This window comes from Tamandua tetradactyla, chromosome 8, assembly GCF_023851605.1.
Source record: "Tamandua tetradactyla isolate mTamTet1 chromosome 8, mTamTet1.pri, whole genome shotgun sequence".
NCBI classification, from domain to species: domain Eukaryota; kingdom Metazoa; phylum Chordata; class Mammalia; order Pilosa; family Myrmecophagidae; genus Tamandua; species Tamandua tetradactyla.
In genome coordinates, this window is record NC_135334.1 from 51,960,723 (window position 1) to 51,983,266 (window position 22,544).

Sequence of the window (22,544 nt, forward strand, 5' to 3'; positions counted from 1 at the left end):
GTCCTCAAAGCTGCAGGAAAACTGACAACCTAACAATCCTCATCATGGAGGACATTAAACAATTTTTCATGCCATGCTGCAGCCTACCTTAGACGAATTATGAGCAGGAGAGAGGCCCAAATTGAGTTATAGAAAGGACCAAATGTACTTATAGTCTTACCAGAAGTGCTTACATTTCCAATGATGAGATTCCTACATTACCATATTCATTAAGGGCCAGAAAAACTCAAAGAACTAGTCTGAAAATACTGGTGGGGAAGATTTGGGAAAACTGCCCAGAAAGCAGTAAATTTGTGTAAAATTTGTCACTACCATAACCCTTCCAAGTTTTTCCACCCTCAGCTGGCAATGCTGCCCCTCCTAGAGGCCTGTTCAAAGTATGGCAAATCGACTTCCTCCAACTCCCTCCCTGGCAATGCTACAAGTATTGTCTAGTTATGGCCTATATATTCTCAATGGATTGAAGTTTTTCCAGTAAGAAAAGCCACAGCTACTTCTGTAGCTAGAATTCAAATTCAAATAGTGGAGATCATTCCCTTGTGGATAGCCCTAAAGAAATCCAAAGCAACAGGGGTGGTCATTTTACAGGTCAGCCCTGTACAGAGTTGCTGTCCTTCTCCTCAATCTTGCAGCTACTCCACTGTGCCTATCATCCACAGTCTTCAGATTTAGTAGAATGTACTGATAGTGCCACTAAAACTCAACTAGAAAAACTTACTGAACAATTCTCCCTGTGCCCTGGACAAAAGTCCCACCACTAGCTCTCATGGATTTCAGATGTAGACTGTTTGGGCCCTGATAAGCCCCCTTATGAAGTAGTCATTGGAAGGCCGATGTCCCTTTTTCTGCAGACCCAAAAGGTAGAAACCCAAGCCATCCTATCCTCCAACAGCCAAAAATTATCCCAAGTAATATCTGAGTTGCATAAAACCATTTCTGTGTCTCTCTTTAAATGTCCATCAGTGACTCCAGACCTCCCAGCACATCCTGATGACTGGGTATATTAGAAGTTCCAACTAAGAAAACACTCCCTTGAGCCACACTGGAGAGGATCATACCTTCTCCTCCTGACCATTCCTATTGCAGAAAAGCTTAAAGGCATAGACTCTTGGAAACATCTGTCACACATAAAGAAAGCTCCACTCCCTGCCTAGAAGTCTGAACCTAGCAGAAACGTGACCTCACAACTTATTGATAATCAGAAGCAGCCAGCATCAGAAGTAGACTGCTTTCCCATGATCCTGGACTTAAAACATTTCCCCCTCTAGATTAGTCAATTTTAGTAATGCACAAAACTCCTCCAGAGGAGCAGAAGACCCTTGATGCCCATTATTTTACCCTAGGGGCACTCAGGATAATCTCCAATTATCCCAAATTGTATCTACTGGAAAAATTTAACTGTATGTTGAATTGCCATGCTGCTGCATATATTCAAAAACTGCCTCCTCTTCTTTGCCTTGACATGCCCTGACATGTCCAAACATCTCTCGATCTTGCAATCCTTGCTAATCTGACCCTCTGCCTAGCAACTCCTGAGCATATATCACCCCACCTTTTCACCTCCTTTTCATTGGACCATGTACACACCCCCTTAACCAATCCACATACTCCATACTAGCCGTCCGTCAAAGTTTCCCCCCCTATGTTACCTCCCCTTCACCAACCCTATATATTCTCTGTGTTTCCCCCTCTCGGGAGCCTAGCCTATAAGCCTTGCCAGCCAGCTAGGTTCCTCGAGCCACCCCTGCAATAAACTGCTGCAAATCTTTTTTGCTCTCGGTTTATTATGCTCGCGCGCCCTCCAGACCTTCGAGCCCCGTGGTTTCGGCTGACGCCACTCTCCAGCCGAACCGCATCCAAGGACGAGAGAGACCCCAGTGCGGTCGGTCAAGGCAAGCCCCACGCCGCAATTGGCGCCTGAACAGGGACCTCTTCGTCTCCTCCTCTTCAGCCGCCGCTCGACAAGGTAAGGGCCCCCACTCTCTTCGGCTGAGAGCCCCTCTAACCTTTTGCTTGCCGTAACGTTTCTCTGTGCTGTAGGGTGTCTTACCCTGCTAGTTTTTCTCCCTTAATCGGAAGTACTCAACCCCCACCCTCCTTCGGCTGGCTGCTATAACTTACCTCCTATTATGGGCAACCGCATTTCGGTACGCCAGGCGCCCCAAGTCCGCGCGCTGGCGCTGGCAGCCCTGCTAGACGCTCATAAGTGTAAGGTTTCGGTTTGCCAGCTCCAAGTTTATTGGGACCTCTTGCTCCTGTTTTAACCCATGGCTTGCCGCTTGCCACTTGTGGGACCCTGCTACTTATGACCAACTTATCGATCGGGTCACCCAAAAGATGGAGCACGAAAACAAGCATTCCCCCCCCCCCCCCGTCTCCTGCCCACGCTTATTACCATTTGCTCCTGCCTACACGGCTCGCAGCCACCGTCTGATAACGCCCCCCAAGAAGCCTTATCGGCAGCAAAGTCTGCTAATTCGGAGGAGTCTCATAATAACTCTGACCCGGACTCTGAATCTTTATTTGAGCAGCTGAATAATGAGCTCGAGCTCTGTCCTCCTAAACTTAACAATCTGGCAACAGAGCAAGATGGCGAACTTCCTCCTTCTTGTTCGAGCAAAGACAAAGAAAACAGGAAGTGCCTTTATCCCGCCCTTCCCAAGGATGGCGGTTCTGCGCCATCTTGCGAGCCACTTCCTCCTTCTCCTTCAACCAAAAAGGGGAAGTGCCTCCCGGCTGCCCCCCCCTCTACAGAGGGAGGAGCCTTGTCCGACATCTTGTGCTCCAGCCCCACCCTGTCCGACATCTTGTGCTCCGGCCTCCTTGCTGGCAGCGCCATCCTGGCCGTCATCTTATGCAGCGGACAACTCCCCAGGCCCGTTGTTTTGCGCCTCCGCCCCTCAATCGGCAGCGCCATTATGGCCGCTCTATGCCGGCGCATCCAGTGGCCCGGCTGTCCCTCAACCCATTTTGCCGCCGATGGTCGCTTGCTTTCCCATGAATGTCCGACCTACTCCCAAACGTCCCCTTCTGTGGTACCCCTTTGATGCCGATGAAGTCAAGTGGCTCCGCAAGGCAGTAAAGGAGGACAGATTTGCTAGTCCCTATGCTACCCACCTCTTAGACGAATTGTCACAACAGCTGTGTACTCCTCATGATTGGACTTCACTAGCCCGGGCCATTCTCACTCCTGGCCAGTATGTAGATTGGAGGGCGCACTTTAATTCGGAGGCAGAAAAGCAAGCGGCTCTTACTCAAATACACGGGCCCCCAGGGTTTCAGCTCCCACTAGAGGCATATACTGGGATGGGCCAATACTTGCTTCACAGGCCCCCCCTGGGTTTTGGTTTCAGCTAAGGGAGGTAGCCATGCGAGCCTTCCGATCCTGCTCCGCAGCCAAGCCAGAAAAATTTACCAAACTCACACAAGGGAAAGATGAGGACTTTGCCTCCTTCGTTTCACGAGTTGCAGAAACCTGCGAATGAAAAGTGCTAGGTGAACAAGCACAAACCACCCTCGCAAAAGAGCTTATTTTTGAGGGAGCTAGCCTTGCCTGTAAGCAGGCAATTTTACCCATCAAAGAAAAAACCATTCATGACTGGGTCCTTGCATGCAGCAATATAGACTCTAGTGCCGCCTCACTAGCCCAAGCCATTGCCACGGCCATGACCCTAACATCAGGCTGCTTCAGGTGCGGGAAAACGGGGCACTTTGCAAAAAACTGTACTACCCCAGCCCGCCGCCTGCCAAGCCACAGTGGCAGCAGAGCAAGCCCCCTACGCCCTGCCCTCGCTGCAACAAGGGCTATCACTGGGCTCGAGATTGCCGTTACATTAACAAAGCGCGGCCTTTAAACTTGAAGGGGGGCATGTCTCAGCCCCGCCCCCAAGAGACACAGACCCGGGCCAAGACCGGCCCCAAACCATAATGTGGTCAATCCCTATAACCCCCAACAAGCCTACCCGCGAAATCAAAATAAACAATCGCTGGTACACAGGCACCGTTGATTCTGGGGCAGAAATCTCATGTCTGCCTACCCGTTCTATAGCCCAATGGAAAATTGAAGAGGGACCCTCCATCATCGGAGCCACGGGCTCTGCTCCCTCCCTGCATGCCGCCTCTCCCATCAAATGGGAAGATAATGAAGGTCACTCCGGTACCTTCCGGCCACTCTTTCTAAATACCATTGACCAAATCTTGTGGGGGCGAGACATTCTAGCAGCCTCAGGGGCATATATTGCCACGCAGCCCCCTCAAGAATGCTTCCTAACCACCATTGGCCAAGCCCTCTGGGGACGAGCCATTCCCACAGATGCGGGGGCCAGCATGACCACACAGCCCCCCCAATAATTTGCGCCACTGCTCGCATAACACCTCCAGCACCCACTCCTCTCCAATGGGACACAGAGGAGCCCATCTGGGTGGAGCAGTGGCCTTTACCTTCCCATAAATTGGAAATACTCAAAACCCTCGTCCTAGAGCAACTGGAAGCTGGTCATATCGAACCTTCCACTAGCCCCTATAATTCGCCTGTTTTTGTCATTCACAAAAAGGCACGAACAAATTTAGACTCCTTCATGACCTTAGGGAAATTAACAAGCACATATTGCCCATGGGCTCTCCGCAGCCCGGGCTTCCACACCCAGTAGCTATTCCCTCACATCTACACGTAGCCACCATAGACATCAAAGACTGGTTCTTTTCCATCCCACTGCATGAAAATGACCGACCAAGGTTTGCCTTTACAGTCCCTGTCCCCAACCACGCGGGGGCAGCCAAGCGCTATCAGTGGAAGGTGCTTCCCCAAGGCATGCGCAATAGCCCTGCTATTTGCCAAACTTATGTTGACACGGCCATAGCACCCCTGCGCAACATGGCCTACTTTATCCATTATATGGATGACATTCTTATAGCATCAGAAGAGCCCGCACAACTTACTCAGGTGCTAGACGCGCTAAAGTCCAACCTTGCGGCCATAGGCCTAAAAGTGCAACCAGACAAGGTCCAATTAAACCCGCCATTCTCTTTTTTGGGGTTTACAATTAATCAATACATAACCCCAACAGCTCCAAAATTAGCTGTCCCAGAGCGAGTTTCCCTTACAGAACTCCAACAACTTTGCGGGCAAATTAATTGGATTCGCTCAGCCCTACCGATTACCACTGCTGAGCTACAGCCTTTATTCAAATTATTGCAGGCCAAAGGGCAACTCCCAAACATACTCGCACGTTCCATTCGACTTGACTCAGGAGCAAAACAAGCCATCATGACCGTAAATGAGCTACTTGGGGAATGTCAGCTCCACAGATTTCAGCCTAATCTCCCTTTAAAGGCTCTAGTGTTAGACACATATCTCACTCCTACCGGAGTGCTTTGGCAGGAAGGCCCCTTGCTATGGGCTCACCCAGCCAAAAGCAAACTCAGAAAAATCTGCCCACACATTCATACGTGGATCAGCCTTGCTATGGACCTAATCAACCTGGCCATCCATACCTTCGGCCGCCAACCTAATACAATCATCTGGTCACTAGAGGTGAAACAAACTAATTTCCTCATCCAACACAATGCAGACATGCAAATTTTATTAGAAATGTTCTCTGGGGACTTTGATAATCACCTCCCCAACCACCGACTCTTACAAGGCATTGCACACATACCATTGCAGTGCCCATATCACCCATTCCCCTCAACTGCTCCATTCCCAAACGCCACCACCGTTTTCACAGATGCATCCAAAACAAAATTTGCACTCATTGTTTACCATTGCAAATGGGAGGAGCCCGAACATTTCATACATTTTCACCAGCATTCAGTACAGGTGGGCGAAATTCTCGCAGTAGAACAAGCGCTTAGGCTATATCGGCACCAACCACTAAACATCTTCACTGATAGTTTATACACCTTTCAAGTTTGTCGCGTAATTGCACTAGCAACCTTTTTCCCTAATAACGATTTGCCCATCGACCGTGCTCTAGTCAGACTAAAATGCCTGCTAGAGCGCCGCCAAGCGCCTTGGTTCATTGCACATATCCGCAGCCACTCCAGCCTCCCCGGACCGCTTGCGGCCGGCAATGAAGCAGCTGATAAAGCAGTCTCTGTCTTAGCTGCCAACACACTCGGTGACTCCATTAATATAGCCAAATAACTCCACTCCAGGTTTCATTTTTCAGCCAACTCCCTGCATCATCTTTGCGGTCTACCCAAAGAAACCTGCAAACATACAGTTCGCAGCTGTGCCACTTGCGCGCCCTTTGCACCACTTGGGCCTCTGCAGCCGCAAGGAGTCAATCCCCGTGGCCTTAAGCCCAATGCCAGATGGCAAATGGATGTTACCCACATCTCTTCCTTCCGGCATCTTAAATATCTGCATGTCATTATAGACACTTATTCAAGCATGTGCTATACTGTCCCTCTACTGGGAGAAACTGCCAAACATTGCATCAAGGCACTTCGCCAAGGAATTCTCTTTATGGGAATTCCCTGGGACTTGAAGACGGACAATGGCCCTGCCTACCGCAGCACCTCCTTCTCAGCCTTCCTGCACCTCTATAACATCACCCACCACTTTGGAATCCCTTATAACCCACAGGGACAGGCTATGGTAGAATCTTTAAATCGCAGACTAAAAATCCAAATTGAAAAGGAAAGGGATAATCTCCCCCAGGCCTCACCAGGCGACCTGATCACAGCTGCCCTAATACACCTCAACTTACTCACATTTGATAAAGAAGGGCTATCTCCCCTGCACAAACACTGGGGACCTTCGTACAGGCCTTCCCTGGTCCCTTCAGTTCACTGGTGTGACCCAGCCACCAATACGTGGCAAGGGCCCGCCCCTCTCCTTGCCCAGGGGCGCAGTTTTGCTTGTGTCTTTCCAGAGAATGGACCGCAGCCAATCTGGATCCCCAGAAGGAACATCCGTCCGGCCACGGTGACCAAGCAGATGCCACGGATGCAGAATGCGAGCCCTGAAGAAGAAGTTGGAGAAAATGCACCTTCAACAGCCCTCAGAAGAGAAAAATTCACAACCGTCACTGCCGTCATCGACCACCAGACGCCTGCGCCGTCGGGCAAGGTGCCTGGTTTGGCAAATGACGCAAGCAGTCCTTGAAGAAGACGACCCGGAAAACAGCCCTCGAGCTCAAAAAAGGCAACTCCTCCGCCTATATGACGGAGCTCGAGAGCGTTGCGGTGACCCCTCCCCTAGCTTAAAGCAAATTCTTCTAATAATGCTTACGCTTCTCCCCACAGCATCCGCAGCAGCACCCAGAGAACTTTGGGCAGCAGTGCAGAACCCCCCTGGAGTCCTTTTCATCACCCCCAATAGCCCCCTTTTTCCCTCATTACAGCTTAACGACAGCTCACTCCGCCTCCCTTGTAACCCCTATCTTCTGCCCAGTCAAGCCCCACTTAATGTCTCTCTTTCTCCACCCCACTCAGCGCTCCTTTTCATTCTCAAGGACGAGGACTCCCAGGTGGATATCTGCCCTCCTTCCTTCCCTAACTGTCTTTTTTTACAGGAAATTACCATTGTGGACTACGTCAAAAACAAAACGTGTAATTCCAAAACGTGTCGAACATGTACTTATAAAACGTGTCCTTACTCCTGCTATTTAGCCTACACCCTTGATGCTACATGGTGGTACCCGGAAAACCTCACGGCTAAACACCCATCACTGCCACACCACACTTTTGCCACACGCGAGCACGCCATTCTGCCAACTAATCCCTGTCCTATACCCCACTGGACTAAAACGACCACATTCGATTCCCTCCCACTTAGCCATTTCACCTGGTATTGCTGTCACTACCCTCTCCCCTATAATCAAAATCCTTCCTTCTCCCTCTATTCTTCATATGCTGCTAACGAATCAGATCTTGCAGGTTTCGGCTTACCCGCATTTGTTGACAATTACTTATGTGGCAAATATGCCTGCCTCGACCTCCGCACCCTCTCCGGCGTCAAGCCGCTCAGATTAGGTACCGCCTATGCCACCCCTACTTGCGCCCGGAAAAACAGGCAGCAACCGAGCAGCCCAATCTATAACCCCTTGCTTATATCTACTACCAACATCTCCGCTGCAGTTCATCTTGCCCCGCCCTTCTTCTTCTATCTTTGCCCCAACATTACTCTCCTTCAACACTGTGTTCTCGCTAACTTCTGGAACATTTCATATCCTTATGCGTTTATTGTGTTGCAGCCCCGTCTGATATGGATCCCCCTAAACGCCTCCACCTGGGTAGCCCCGCAACTCCCCTATCCTTTCAGAACCAAAGAGCTGTCCTCATTCTTCCGCCGCAAGCGAGACTTCGGGATTTCTGCCGCGATCGCTGCCGCTGTCGTCGCATCTCTAGCCGCCGCTACTACAGCTGCTGTCGCCCTCACCCGAACCTCCATCACCGCGGAAGTCATCAACAACCTCACTCGTACCGCTGCCGGTGCACTCGGCAATCAAGAAGACCTAAATCTTCTAATGCATCACTCCATCTTCAATCTACAGCAGCAGATTGACCTAATTGCCCAAGACATCGAAGCCCTCTACGACATAGCTTCTTCCACGTGTGATGGACAATACCCCTTTTCCAGCCTCTGTGTTACCCCTGTCCTCGTTAATCACTCCCAACCCCGCCTCACTTTGCGTGACTGGATCTTTATGGCTTATAATGAATCTTTCTAGAATCATACCCACCAACTCCAAGCTCACATACTTACTCTAGAAAAAACAATTATCCCTAAAGTCTCTGCCTCCATTCTCTCTGACCTAACGAAAAAATTCTCTTCTTTCTTCAAACCCTCTAACCTCATTTTCTATGGACTCCTATTACTTGCCTTCATTGTCGTTCTTATTATATTCAAATGCATATATAAACAACTCTCCCATCATAGACAACAAACTAAACTTCTTGCTCTAGCAGCTCTCGAACTTCAAAACCCCTTCGCGGATGCAGGCCATCGCCAGCAGGCACAGGTATGGTTAGCGAGTGTTGCCCACCCTAAGGACTGATCACCCTTTGGGAGTGTGGCTCATGCATATGCTGGCTCATCCGCATGAGCCCCATGGGTGCCCGCGGGCCACCTGCACCTGCGGCCAGCCTCGCCCCTCCCCCTTTTCTTTTTTACTCTCTCTTCCTCTCCTATTAAACAAAAGGGAGGAATTGCTGCATATATTCAAAAACTGCCTCCTCTTCTTTGCCTTGACATGCCCTGACATGTCCAAACATCTCTCGATCTTGCAAGCCCTGCTAATCTGACCCTCTGCCTAGCAACCCCTGAGCATATATCACCCCACCTTTTCACCTCCTTTTCATTGGACCATGTACACACCCCCTTAACCAATCCACATACTCCATACTAGCCGTCCGTCAAAGTTTCCCCGCCTAGGTTACCTCCCCTTCACCAACCCTATGTATTCTCTGTGTTTCCCCCTCTCGGGAGCCTAGCCTGTAAGCCTTGCCAGCCAGCTAGGTTCCGCGAGCCACCCCTGCAATAAACTGCTGCAAATCTTTTTTGCTCTCGGTTTATTGTGCTCGCGCGCCCTCCAGACCTTCGAGCCCCGTGGTTTCGGCTGACGCCGCTCTCCAGCCGAACCGCATCCAAGGACGAGAGAGACCCCAGTGCGGTCGGGCAAGGCAAGCCCCACGCCGCACCATGCCAACCCCCAAAGTTTTGATCCTACGCTTATTGGAGCTCCCCTATCCAACATTTCCAGCTGACCCAAAATCGCTCACCTCAATGCAACATTTTTTATGCCTCACTCACTATAAGGAAAAATGGCTAATCTCAGAGCGTAAACTCCCTATTTCCTTATCCAATGAGCCAAAAATTTATATTATTTTTCCCAAATAGCTGACCATCCCTTTGCCCTAGTAAAAGCTCAAACAATGAAATCACTGTAAATGCATTAGCAGACATACTAATTTTTATCAAGACCAATGTCAAAGATCCATTGTTCCTGCCCATGCAACAATCAAATTGAAGATGTTAAGCTCTAATCCCTCTTCCTTTATTTCCAACTGGACTCACCTCAGACCCCTGTTGTAAGCAAATATCATTTAAGTCTTCCATTGGCACTGCTATGGTTTGCTTCCCTTCAGGATACATCTTTCTCTACAATTCCTCTCAAGGTGCAATTGCCTTCTACTGTCTTAACAATATACTCTTTAATGGGAGCAGTACATTTGGGTATCTCAAACTTTGAATTTCACCAAAAAGCAAACAATTTCTGAAGGGCCACTGAATGCATTCTTGCTGAGATTGGAATAGTAGTTGATCTCACCACCCCATGGGGTGGCTTTGCCTATGATGAACAGACTCTCTCACCTTACCTTTACCCTTAAAATCTAAGTCCAATAAACTAGTGAGAAACTCTAAGAACTACAAATCTCCTTAACTTCCTTGGTCAATACAGTCATAGATAATCAGCTGGCTCCTGATTACCTTTTAGCTAAAAAAGTAGGTGTATGGGCTGTCACCAACACTTCAGATTACAACCGAGTTAACACCACTAGACAGACTAAGAGAAACATTCAAGAAACCTTCAAACAAGCCAAATAGTTGAACAACATAAATTTCTGGGTTCCATTAAGAGGACCTCTGGGAATCCATTAGGGGCTTTCAGCCTACAGGTACTTGCTGGTATTTCCTAATTTCACTTCTGATTTTCCTTATGTTCCTACTCCTCTTTGGCCTTGTTATCCTTCAGTGGTTCACAGACTTTGTATTTCAATGGTTAAAAGCCATTGGACTCTTTTTTGTCTCACCCACATCCTTAGGTTACCAAAGCCTTAACCAATAAGATAATCCCCCTTGGTCTTCAAGGAGTCCTGAGACCCTCTCAACCAAAATAAAGGAATGTGAAAACAGAATAGATAATGACTACACTAACCATCTGGATCTTCTCAAGCTCCCACATTATCCAGGGATTGGCCAAGTCAAATGAGAATTGGATAGAGCTGAATGAGAGACAAAGCAATTGCTGTTCCAGCTTGACATACCAATGATCCTTTGCATGCCCATCAAATGAACCCGGAACACTTCAACAGTTGTAGCAACTGCAAAGCCAAATCAACAATTTTAAGCTAGCCACGCATGCAAAACATCTGGTAGTGAACATTCTGCTTCTGTAGTATGTGAACTAGCCAGGTTCATGTTGCTGTAGTATCTAAATTGGCCAGGTGTGTCCAAGAACACTCTGCCTGAGACTACTCCTAGAAATACCCTTTCCCCTTCCAAAACACTCCAAATCCCAGATAGCCTATATAAACTGCTCCCTAAACCTCAACCCCCTTGCAGGTGCTGCTTCTTAGCTCTGTTCCATATGCATATTTGTCCTTGCTCAACAAAACCTTTATAATTGTTTTAGTGGCAAAGTCTTCTGGTGTTTTTTTCCTTTTGGGTACTTGGAACTTCAGTTTCTAGGTCTTTGGCTGCTTCAAAATTAACAAAACCAATGCTCATTTACCATTCCAAAAGTCCTAGGGCCCTTAAGAATGATACTAAACCTGCTCTATCTGTGCTCTATAAATTGAATGACAAAGTCTGGATGGCAGACCATCTCTTTACAACATGGTTTACTGAATATCTTATCTTAAACCCACTACTGAGACCTACTACTCAGGAAAAAAGTATCCTTTCCAAATTGACAACGTACCTAGTCACCCAAGAGCTCTGATGGAGATATATAATGAGATTAATGTCATTTTCACACCTGCTAACACAACACCCATTCTGTAGTCATGAATCAATAAGTCATCTTGACTTTCACATCTGATTATTTACTATAAACATATTTTGTAAGACTATAGCTGCAGTAGATAGTTATTCCTCTTATGGATCTGGCCAAAGTCAATGGAATACCTTCTGGAAATGATTCACCATTCTAGATGTCATTAAGAACATCTGTGATTTGGAGACAGATTTTGGGCCACTAGGGGCTACTAGGCCATCTGCTCTCCGAATACGTGCCTAATAATAAACTATTCTTTCTTTGAAACCCTGGTGTCTCAGAAATTGGTTATTGAACATGCTAGGGGAAAAGAATCTATGACCTTTGTCCAGTAAAAATTTGGTGACCATGAAGGAATGAATGCTCAAATCTCTGGAGCCCCAGCAGAGCAGGTAAGCCAGGTAACTGAGCCTTTTGCAGCTGCTGGACTGAATTTAGTCTTAGAGGCTCAGCAACCAGGCTCTCTGTTCTGCAGGCACTCGAGACTTTGGGTGCCTTTACAAGGCCTCAAAGAACAACCGACTGGATTAGTTGATTAGCAGGGTAAACGTGGATTGGAGAGTAAATAGATGGTTTAAGTCCCTTTGACCTAGGCCAAGTTCATGCTTCCAGAATGATCCACTTTGCTGTGACCTCTATACCTTCTGATTTTGGGTATTGTACTGTGTAGGGTTTGAAGCCCTGACCTAATCCAGTAATCAACTGGTGTTTAATAAAATTAAGTAGGCTTGTTTAATGTTAGCCGCTGTTGTTAGGTCAGGGGAACGGGGAAGGGCACTGCAACTGGAGCTGCGGAGGCTGTGTTGCCCCTCCCAACCTGACTTCAGGAACTAATGAACTGCCCCTTCTGGATGTCACCTGATCTCTATCCTTAAAAGCTGCCTGTGCCAAAGCCCATGCATGCACTCACCTCCCTTCATCTTGGGTTTGGTGAGTTCTGTCCGGGAGTGCAGAAATCACACACCCCCACACACACTTTAAATTTCCTGGTGTACCTTTCTTCTTTCTCACCCTTTCACCTCCTAAACCTTTCATCTGGAGCTGAAACCTAGGAGAGAAGCATGGGTGCCGCCTGCCTGGCCAAGGGTGCCCCGGCTTCCTCTCTCCTCCTTTCTCCACATGGCCAGTGACAGGGGATCCTTCGGCTCACCGCTGCATCCACCACAGATTGGGTAAGTCCCTTCCCTCCTAGCCCTGCTGTCGGGTCTCACCATTCTAAGAGAGCCTGTCCGTAAATTATTCTCCAAAAATCGTGAATTCACGTCAGGTTCTCTTCCGAGGGCTGAGGTGAACAGGGATGCCCGCAAGCCTCATACCCTTTTGCCTGGACTTGAGAAGCTGTGGGGATGCCCCGCTTCTCATTTCCCTCCCAAATTCAGGTCCAGGACCTGAAAGGGCCTCAAACCAGGGTGAGACATCTCCTGGGGAGATGAGCCTCTGCTCGTAAGAGTTCCGAGGACTCTCTCAGGGTGTTGGGACGCCAACACCCCCTGGGCCAGTCCTTTCTCCTTTGAGATGCATCAGTATGGGCAATAGGCCCTCTCTCATTGGCCTGAGGATGGGACTTTCAATTTTAATATCCTTACGAACCTCCGCAACTTTTGCCAGAGGAACAACAAATGGGCCAAAATTCCTTATGTCCAGGCTTTTTTCCTTCTGCGCTCCTGACCCTCCCTTTGTATCTTCCTCTTCTTCACTCTACCCTCACCTCCCCCCAGAGGCGCTCCAGTCGCCATCTTGCCTTTCCCTCCCCGCTTCTGCTTCAGCGACATCTCAGTCGCCATCTTCTCCTTCTCTTCCTCCTTCTGTTCTGGTGACATCCCAGCCGCCATCTTGCCCACCTCTCTCCTCTTCCGTGCCAGTGGCATTCCTGCCACCATCTTGCCTTTCTCTTCCTCCTTCTCCAAATATCCAACTACCTATAGTAAAGAATTCCAGTATCTAGCTAACACTTATGACATCACCTGGCATAACATTGATATAATCTGCTCTTTTTCCCTAGCTACAGATGAAATGGACCACATTTTCAATGCAGCCAGGGCTCATACTAACCAGGTGCATATAACTGACCACACCATGCCGGTAGGGGCCGAGGCAGTGCCAGACCAGGAGCCAGGGTGGGAATATCAGGTTGACACTCCAGCGGGGAGGAACGGGTGGACTAGACAGGACAAAATGCTCACATGCCTCATAGTAGGCATGCAGAAAGCTTCACATAAAGTAGTAAACTTCCATAAGCTAAGGGAAATTACCCAGGGTCCTGAAGAAAACCTGGCTGCTTTTCTACACTGGCTCACAGAAGCCCTCTCCCAATATACCCGCCTAGACCCCAACTCGGAGGCTGGTAAAACTGTTTTAGCCACACACTTTATATCTCAATCAGCTCCAGATATAAGGTGTAAACTTAGAAAAATTGAGGATGGTCCTCAGGCCCCTATCCGTGACCTGGTAAACATGGCCTTTAAAATTTTTAATACTCGTGATGAACTAGAGAGGGCAGAAAAGGAGTCCCGGGACTGCTAAAAGGCAAATTTACAAGCCCAATCCCTGATTGTGGCTCTGCGGCTCACTTCAAAGGAGAAGAAGCCGGCTATGACTAATCCACCACTAGGAAAGTGCTTCAAATGTGGCCTCGACGGACACTGGTCCTGCCAGTGCCCCAATCCTCGACCGCCCAAGGGACCGTGCCCTCTCTGTGGTACAAAGGGACACTGGAAAAGTGACTACTCCTTGGCGCCTGGCTGTGGAGGGGCCGTCCTTCCAACCCCTGACCCACCGCTAGCAGTCCTGGGCCTGGCCACCAATGACTGACGACGCCTGGCCTCAGCGATCCCAATCACCCTCATCAAGCCCAGGGTAACAATCAAGGTAGCAGGTAAGTCCACCTCCTTTTTAGTGGACACAGGGGCTACCTTTTCTGTCCTCCCCTCTTACTCAGGTCAACTCCTTCCTTCCCAGGTCACGGTTATGGGCATAGACGGCCATCCTTCATGCCCCTTAACTACTGGACCACTTACATGTTTAATAGAAGGCTACCCCATTACACATTCTTTCTTAGTAATGCCTTCTTGCCCTAGCCCACTAATGGGGCAAGATCTTCTGGCCAAATTAAAAGCCTCACTACACTGGATAAAAACCTGTCAAACAAAACTTCATAGCAAATGTCAAACTAACATCACTATCCACAGCACCACCCATGCCCCCAAAGGACAATATTTCTAGTGTAATGGAACTCTTACCAAGTGCCTTAACTCCACTGCCCCAGGACCATGCTTCCTGGTAACTACTGTTCCTCAATGGGCCCTCTATGGGGATTCCGAACTAACTTGGCTACTGCCCTCTCCTCGCTCAAAAAGGGCTGTCTTTCTTCCTATCCTAGTAGGTGTCAGCCTAACTGCTTCAGTTACAGCCTCAGCCACAGCAGGAGGGGCGCTGGGACACAATATTTTAACCTCTCAAAACTTTGAAATTCAACTACAGGTAGCCCTGGAATCAACATCAGAATCCCTCTCCTCTCTACAACGCCAACTCACCTCACTAGCCCAGGTAACTCTTCAAAAGCGACGGACCTTAGACCTGCTGATGGCCAAAAAAGGAGGAACGTGTATATTCCTCCAAGAGGAATGCTGCTATTACGTCAATGAGTCGGGTCTGGTGGAACAAAATACTCAAACCCTAAACAAACTAAGAGACGATCTCTATCACAGAAAACAAGGAACCAACTCTGCCTTAAGTTGGTTTTCTTCTCTGGCGACATGGCTCCTCCCACTACTAGGACCAGTTATCCTAATCTGTCTCTTTTTCCTCCTAGCTCCCTGCCTCCTCAGCTTCCTTCAGGGACACATGAAGGAACTGTCCCAGGTAGCAGTCAACCAAATGCTCCTGCATCATTATCATCACCTGCCTTCCTCACCAGATTCCTACAGCTAGCCTCCCTACTCCCCTGGCCATGACGGTTCCGGCCTATAACCCCACGCTGCCCCATTACAGCAGGAAGTAGCCAGAAAGATCTTGGTGCCCTATTATCACAAAAAGGCTGGAATGTTAGGTCGGGGGAACGGGGAAGGGCACTGCAACTGGAGCTGCGGAAGCTGTGTCACCCCTCCTAGCCTGACTTTCAGAACTAATGAACCACCCCTTCCAGACGTCACCTGACCTCCATCCTTAAAAGCTGCCTGTGCCAAAGCCCATGTGTGCACTCACCTCCCTCCATCTTGGGTTTGGTGAGTTCTGCCTGGGAGCACAGAAATCACCCCCCCCACTTTAAATTTCCTGGTGTACCTTTTTTTTTCCTCACCCTTTCACCTCCTAAACCTTTCAGCTGTGTTACCTAATAAATGCATTGTTTATTAATTGGCATACTAAGTACGTAATGTCTGTTTAATTGTTAATTGCTCTGTTTGGTATGTGTTCTATACAGGATTTGAAGCACTGACCTTTGTCTTCTGATTATACTCCTTAAAAAAAAAAAAAAAAAGGAAAAGGAAAAGAAAAAAGAGTAATCCAACAATTAATTGGTATTTAATGAAATTAAGTAAGCTTGTTTTAAGGCTAGCTGGTGTGTTACTTGGGTATAGTAAGAGGTGATGTTTGTTTAATTGTTAATCAGTCTTAACCATTCAATGCCTGTTAGTTGGTGTATTCAGGCTAGTTATTAACTGGTATATTAACTAAGTATAATAAATGCTAAGGGTCTGTTTAAATTTGTTGGTTGGTATGTTCTTGCATTTGTATTAGTCAAATGTTCCTAATCATTTACTAATTACAGAAATTCTTTTAAATATGGGATCTTTGGGCTGTACTGAAAATTGAAAAGATTTCAGTTATGAGTCTATTAAAAAAAAAACAGGCTTTATTTCTGCCCCATATTCTGGCCTCAATATGATTTAAAATGAAAATACTACCATTATAGTTAAAGTTAAAGATATTACATTTATAATTGTCTTGCAAAAAAGGTAGAAATGGGATAAGATATATATTCAATCCTTTATATTTGTCCCTCTCAAAAGTATTTCTGTGTTTCTGTTTCTTGTGTAACTAATTTTCTGTGTCTGTCTGCCTGTTCAATGTATATTCTCATATCTCAGGATGGTAATAACAAAGTAACAAAAATTATTTAAAAGCTATATTGGAATTGATTAAGAAAGAAGCAGATGGTTTTATATAAAATAGATATAAATTGGTATTTCTGAGGTACAAGAGTAAAAAGAGAAAAAACTCTCTGAATGACAAGATTCAAAACCTTAGTTTTGTAATTACTATAAACAAACCAGAACATTAGAAAGAAACAGTCCCTGGAATTTCCTTAAGGCAGCAGAAAACTGCCAAAGGACTGCCTTTGAAAAACAGCAAAGACCTTTTCCAATTTTTCTGGTCACAGCTTTTAGTAACATAAATCTAATAACTGTAAGTAGTTAAAGAAGGGCATAGGAATTCTCAGAGTTCCATAAACTAGGCTTCATTCTGTCTGTGCAACCTGTCCCTGCCCCAAGGCCTAACCTCCTAAAGCAGTTATGGGGAGGGCTGGGCACAGAAAGATATGGTGAGGTGTGGTTTAGAATTCTTTCTTACTGGGCCTGGAGATTAGAAATGGTAAACATAAAAATGCCGCAGAGTAGGCTGTATTTATTAGTAGCATTTTTTTTCCAATAATACTTTTGCAATGGTAACTGTAGTAATCAGATCATTATTAAAATATGAATAGCCTTTAGACAGTACTGACTGAATAAAATCTAATTACCAAATTTCAGTAAGTAAAGTGAAAGATCTTTGAGAGATAAGGAAAAGTTTTCCTGGATTTAGACTTGGAACAAATTAAACAATTGCAGTATGTTTCCAGAACCTGATAGTCAATGTAATTTTAAAATTGTTTGTAATTTTAAAACATTATGAAAACAAAGATTTTTTTTCAACCTCTGATGAAAGGAATTTTATGATACATTTTGAATTAAACAAATGCAATTTTATCCTGCTTGGGTGTGTTCTTCCTAAATCTATACAAGCTAACTAATAAAATAAGCTAGTATTATAAATATATTCCCAAAATTCCTCTTAAAATAGCTTAACTTGGGGGTGCGAGGATAGTTCAGTGGTAGAATTCTTGCCTACCATGCAGGAGACCCGGGTTCGATTCCTGGTCCATGCACTTCCCAAAAAACAAACAAACAAACAAAAACAAACAGAAATTCAACAAATGGAACTGCAATAATGGGATACTCACATGGAAAAAAAAGGAAATGTGACCCTACCATACAGAAAAAAAAAAAAACCCACCAACTAGATAGATTGTAACATAAACTGAGCAATGTACCTGGTAATAATAATAATACTTACATAAAGTATAACTAAGAATATGCTGATGCTTCAAATATATCCTATTTAAGAAATTGGTTAAGTTTAGTAAGAAATATAAATGGATTTTTTTATAACTTTGATTACCTGAATTTCACAGAATCTGTCTTTTGTTTATCTGGTCACTTGTTATTTCAGTATGTGAAAGAACTTGAATTTGTAGTGGCTTTCTTAAAGTCAATCATTTCCATTAGTAAATGCTGTCATAGAGAAAATGTAATTCTTGACTTCAAAAGTTTATGTGTTAGTAAGAACATATCTGTATATGGGCACAGTGTAAGACAGTAATAAGGAAGAATAAAAGTGCTGGAAAAATGTAAAAAGCAGATAGATAATGACCTAAGAAGACCTCAGAAGAGATGATACTTGTAAGAGCTTTAAATAAGAAAGTGTATTTAAATAAATAGAGTTCTGAACTAGTTTTTTTAGAAGCCATAGCTTGATTTTGTGAACTAACACATTTCTGGTATTACTTAGCAGTTGGGAATTTGTTGAGAAAAATTTGAGTTGTTTCTGGACATAAATCTCTTAAATATCAAAAAGCTGATTATATTTTAAACTTTAGGCTTTTCTGACCTTTGAAAGTAGTGTTAAATTGGGCTGAGAGATTTTTGGCATATTGTAAAGTAATCATTTGTGTGTTCTGAGTATAAACTATATAAATGCCTGGCTGTGTTCCAAACCCAAGCATACATTTCTTCTTTCTTCCATTATTTTGTAGTATCTCTCTCTTCTCCCTTTCATGAATACTGTCATTGGAAGGAAGTATGCCGGTTCCAAAGCTTTGTGGATTTTGCTTATCATGTACTTCAAAAGAAGAAAGGCTTTGTGTTAAGCCGGGCATTCATAGAAAACTAAAGTTTGGTTTTCTCCCTGCTAAAATAACATTGATTGTTAGTCTGCCTTGAATGTAAAGTTAAGAAAAAAAACTTTTTCTTAATCATCTGAATACCCTGTCTACAAAACAAAGCCCTTACATCAGAATGATACCCTTGTTAAAATCCTTGACTGCCTCCTCCCTTATTTGAGAAGACAAGTCTTCTCACTGTTAAGGGAAAAACTTATTTGTAAAGAACTATTACAAATAATTTGTTCTTTCACCTTGTGTAAGTAAGTTGTTGAAATAGTTTAACCTACTGCATAGGAGGGGTTTGGGAAATATTACAGCAGTTAAAAGAGATTTTCTATCCTGTTACTGGTTACACTTGTATAGGTAAAATATTATTCATATATTTAGAGATTGTATAAAATTCCTAAAAACCTGACAATGTTCTCATTATCCATATTATATGCTGATTGATGTTAAGAAATGGTATGGTGTTAGTCATGGTTTGAGTTATTCTTATAAGACTACAGATGATAGAAACAGCCAAATTGTCAGCTGCACTGCTTTGCTCTAATATTTCTCTAAAAGTATATGTGGTCAGCTACAGGTCAGAGCTCCATCTGTAACAAGGAAAGACTTTAGAAGAAAGGCAGGAAAATAAATATATTATTTTATCTGTTAATTAACCTAACTGGCAAATGTGTAAAGGTAAATCAGAACAAAACCTCTGTGATGATTTCTTAATATAAAATAACTGCCCAGTGTTTTTATTTCTGAAAGTAGCTTCATTTAAAAATGCTTATAAAAATTAAAGTTCAGAGTGTAAGCTTTAACTGCTATCTTTACATTCTGAAATGCTTTGCTCTTTATATAACCTAGCAGTTCCTATCTGCTATCTGTATGACACCTGAGCCTCAGATTTAGTTCTCCAGCTCTGAAAGTCAGCATGAGTCCATACAGCAACCATTTAAAAAAAAAAAACAACCCAAAACTGAAAATGGTCAAACTCTGATTAAAGATGTGATGAAACTGATCTGGTTAAAGCTAACATACATCAATATATAGGGTAAAGAATAATATTGCCTGTATTTTAAAGCTTTAACTTTTGTGTAAGATAAAAAGAAAAATGTTTACTTTGTCCAAAATTTATAGTATCTAATTTAATCTGTCTAGTCAATTAACCTAATTCAGCTTAATTTGATATGGAACCTGGAATAAGGAACAAAACAAAATCTTAATATTCTGTACAAGTTAATGTTATACAATGATGTATTTCAGAGTATTGGGCCAGAAAACTTAATAAAAAGGTTTGCAAAGTCCCTTGGTGTGTGTGGGGTATTGAACTATTAAGCTTTCCCACCTAGGGAATTCCTGATGTTTTCTTAAGCAAGAGGGGCTCCCAAATTTAATAAGTGAAGGCCTCAAGTTTGAGGCTTGCCCTTACAAAACTTATTTCTGTAATAATAAACTGAAACTACTTATGATTAGTGCCTAAGGGTCATCCCCAGAAAATCTCTGCTGTTTCTCAAATATGGTTTCTCTCTAAGCCAAACTCTGAGTTTCCCTCCCATGTGGGATATAATTTCCAGGGGTGTAAGCTTGGCCCTGGGAGCATGAAACCTAACTGATCCTAGCCTCATGGGATATAACTAGCCTCGCCATTGTGAGACATAAGTTCCAAGGATGAGCCTGGCCCTGGCATCATGGACTAGTTGACCAAAAGGGGGAAAGAAATACAGTTTTAATGGCTAAGAGATTCCAAATCAAGTTATTCTGGAGGTTATTCTTATGCAAGTTTTAGCAGGATATTGCAAACTGCCACAATATGGCAAACCCCAACAAACAGTGTTCCTGGAAACCCTGAAAGATATCCTGTGCTCTATAAAATTTTACTTATTAAATTTGATTTTCAGATACCTGAAACCTCCAGGTTGTTCCAATGCCAGAGAAGCTCTGAAACCCAGAGATACTGGATTCTCTGAGTAGAGCTGGTTTTGTTGTTTTATCCCTTTGCCCCTTAATGGCAAAGCCTCTTTTCAGCCTTGAAGCAGTTAGTCACCACCCAGATTTCCCTCAAGATTGAGAGATAATTATCAAATGAGAGAGAGAGGAATTGTAACAGAGAAATCAGGATTTAAGGGATGACTTTGAATAACTGAATCATTATATAGATATTCCTTTTTGCTTTCTAGTATATTGGAACAGACAGAGGGAAATTCCTGACATCTCTAAATTGTAATACAGCTGCCTTGATCTATGATAATGATTGCATAGCCCTTATCTTCTGCCCCTGTGATTGTAAAATACCTTGTGAATAACCTTCATTTATACCCAGTTATACAGTTTGTCAACTTTAGAGTCTTGTAATCACTAAAGACAGACCCTAATGTTGGTCAATGATGGGTCTTGGGTCCACCCCGAATTAACCCACCCCAATTCAAAGTTATCTTGATGACCAAGACAGGATCTAACCAAAATGAGCCCACTGGACCTGCACAGTAGCTTAGACATTAACTTATAAGTCACCTACACCTCATCTGCCATTTTCTTACATATGTTCTGTGATAAGCATGTAATCAATCTGCACATGCTCAATAATTAGATGACCTCTAATTACATCATCTTGGGCCACTGTGCTCATTATCTTAAATGCTGCCCATCTTTCCTCTAAAAAAAACTATATAAATTATTATAGTTTGGGGAGAGAGGTTTTGGGGAACTAGGCTATCTGTTCTCCGACTAAGCACACAGTAATAAACTTCTCTCTTTGAAAAATAAAAAAGAACATCTGTGATTCATGGGAGGAAGTAAAAATATAAACATAAACAGGGGTTTGAAGGAAGTTATTTCTAACCTTCATGGATGACTTTGAGGGCTTCAGTACTTCAGGGGAGGAAGTAACTGCAGACATGGAAGAAATACCAAGAGAACTAAAACTATAAGTGGAGCCTGAAGATGTGACTGAGTTGCTAAAACCTCATGATAAAACTTTAATGGATGAGAAGCTGCTTCTTATGCATGAGCAAAGAAAGTGATTTCTTGGAGTGGAATTCACTCCTGGAAAAGATGTTGTTAACATTGTTGAGATGATAAGAAAATATTTAGAATATTATGTAAACTTAATTGATAAAGGAGCAGCAAGTTTTGAGAGGATCAACTCCAGTTTTGAAAGAAATTCTACTGTGGGTAAAATGCTATCTAACAATATCTTTCATGAAAGGAAGAGTCAATCATTATGACAAACTTCACTGACGTCTTATTTTAAGAAATTTCCACAGCCACCCCAACCTTCAGCAACTACTACCCTTATTAGTCAACAACTATCAACATTAGAAAGACCCTTCATCAACAGAAAGAGTATCACTCACTGAAGGCTTAGATAGTGATTACCATTTCATAGCAATAAAGCATTTTAAATTAAAGTATGCTACTTTGTTTTTTTAAGACATATCATATTATACGCTAACACACTTCAGTATTGTGTAACCATAACTTTTATGTGCAGTTAGAAACTAAAAAATCTTTTGAATTACTTCATTACTATGTTCACTTTATTGCAGTGGCCTAGAACCAAACTTGCAATATCTCTGAGGATGCCTCTGCTGGGTTCTGGTTTTCCATAATTCTCCAGAGCTAGCTGA

The 22,544-nt window shown here is 44.4% G+C and overlaps 1 non-coding gene across 1 annotated transcript; it reads left to right on the forward strand.

Annotated features, from left to right (window-relative positions):
- Nucleotides 1–17,800: 17,800 nt before the first annotated feature.
- TRNAG-ACC (transfer RNA glycine (anticodon ACC)) lies at nt 17,801–17,871 on the forward strand. Its single transcript has one exon. It is a non-coding gene; the product is annotated as a tRNA-Gly (tRNA).
- The last annotated feature ends 4,673 nt before the right edge of the window (nt 17,872–22,544 follow it).